The following is a 2454-nucleotide window of genomic DNA, read 5'->3' as shown; positions in this document are numbered from 1 at the left end:
ATCATACACCAACTAGTTATTCATTATGTATAAAGTGGGGCAGGCTAAACATAGAAACTCTTTTTTGATCATTTACATGCTTTTGATGGTTTGGGTGTTGCATAGTATGGCTGACACTACACTTCCTTGCTGATTAAGGGCTTGATTTTCCTTCCATTGAAGTCAGTGAATTGTTGATTTGAATAGGAACTGGATTTACTCTTCAAAGAATTAGACAACTGTAAAACAGCACCATGCTTTTCTCTACTGATGACTACAATCTAGTTAGTAAACGTCACTATTAAGTTCCATAAGGTAATTAGGGAGGAGGAACGTAGGAATTAATTTAGTGGTGGTGAAGTACACATGCAAATAGTTTAAATTTGTGTCTCTACTGTGAAAGGACGGACAATATGGCAATGCTCAGTCTGGCATCAGTGGTGTAAATAGTAGCATATCTGTCTAATTTATTTCATTCCTATATGCAAAAGGTTGAACAAGTAGCTATTTTGAGAATAAGGGAAGGAACAGACTGGAAGCAGTTAGACAATGTTATAATGTTAAGAGATCTTTGTCAGGTCTGTCTGTTGTATACAGTTACTTGTTAATCTGAAACTGAAAGGCAATAACCAAAGATGGAGGAATAGAAACAGATTTTAGGTAAAGATTAATACTGAGAAGTTGAAGAACATTTTGGTCAAAAGCAGATATGAAATACATGGTTTTCAAACCGGGTAAAACTTGAATACTAATAAAAATGACATGGATGGAACAGAATTGAAGATCCCTTTAAGTACTTGTTTTCCTTGTATATAAATACAACACCAGAGCTCTTTTGATAATCTGTAACCACTGACAGGAAACTAATGAAATACACAGTCCCTACTGGAAGTACTCATTATTTCAGTAGCGGAATGTGGATTACCATTCTTCTTCAATTATTGATTCTCATATGTGATGCCAAGAGGTACTGCCACAGTGCAACTCAGTAGCACAGCAGCGTCTGTTCCGAAGACTTAACGGGTAGCTAGGCAGGAGACAAAAGAATCAGAGCGAGGCACAAAGGTACAAAAAGGCTGTGCTGGCAGCTCACATCAAACAGCTCAGTGCTGTAACCACGCTTTACAGTAGATTGCTAGGCCTCTGCCTTACTGACTAAACCAAACAGCATTTCTCTATGGAATTGACAGCAACATTTGTTTGTAAAGCAGATGTAGTTTTGTAATTTTAAAATTTTTAAATTGTAATTTTATTTTTCCAGTATTGATTCCTATGCAGATTAAGGGGTTTTATGCACGGTGCTCCCTGCATTTCTCAGGAGCAGCCTGGGGAGAAGCAATGTGGAAATCATGCTCAGAACAGTCTTGAACTACAATAATCCATTTTTATTTATGATGACATGACCACCTGTCATGCAGCTTTTTTCAGTGAGGCAAGAAGAGTCTGGCAGCCTGCTCCTCATCTCCCAAATGGTAGGTAGGGAAAGCGCCTGCCTGCTCTTCTCAACACTCCCTTCAGACCAGTTTCTTTCCCAAATAAAACCACTGACAGCAGTAGCCCTGCAACAGGGAACAGGAGCCAGGACTTAAAGAAACACAGAGCAGTGCCAGCTTTCTCAATTAAGAATTGGTTACAAAACATATGTAACAATTACAAGTCTTTCAAAGCAGATGTAGTGACTGTAAACTTCAGACATTTAAAATTCAACCTGCAACCAACCAGAATCAAAATTATCTAACCTCAGTACAATTTCTGAAATCATTTCAACAGAAATAATAATCAAAACCATAGTTTAGCAAGAGCACAAAGTAAGGTGACTTTCAGTAATGAATGGTTTTGACCTTTCAGCTGCAAATGGAGGTAGCATGAAAATTTCCATCTCCATTTTTCATTCATCAAGGCAAAGTTAGCTCTAAGACAAAACAGACATTAACATGAAAGAAAAATGAACATTGTTCAGTAGTCTCAAAAAACCCACTTAGTCCTTTAATGACTTGCACTAAAATTTGTACAAAGAAATTCTGAATTCTATAGCCAAGTAAACTCCAACTTAGCCAAGTAAACTCCAGCTTCTCCAAACTCCTTTTTTTTTTTTTTTTTTTGACATCCCAGTTTAAGTATCACAGACGCCTAAAATTTTGTCTCCGTGCATGTCCAGAACTGTTCTGTGAGTGTGCATAAGGGAGATCTCGGAGCCCTGACATCTGCAGACTACTTCTGGAACAGCCAGTATTAAATTGCCAGATGAGAAAGCAATAGCATGTTTAATACACGTGAACTAGGAAAATCTGAATGATAAGACAAGATTGACTAAATAGTACAAAGCACTCTGTATTGATTAGTAGCCAAGTAGATAGGAAGACTGCAACAACTTTCAAACAAGGTAGAGATGCAGTGTGTCATACAACTAAGGTACTACAGAGAACAAACTTCTCTCTCTCTGGTATCTATCACTTTACAGGTATGTATTTCAGG

This window comes from Gymnogyps californianus, chromosome 10 (assembly GCF_018139145.2).
Source record: "Gymnogyps californianus isolate 813 chromosome 10, ASM1813914v2, whole genome shotgun sequence".
Lineage (NCBI taxonomy): Eukaryota > Metazoa > Chordata > Aves > Accipitriformes > Cathartidae > Gymnogyps > Gymnogyps californianus.
The sequence above is the reverse complement of the archived record's forward strand: the minus strand, read 5'-3'. Positions refer to the sequence as shown.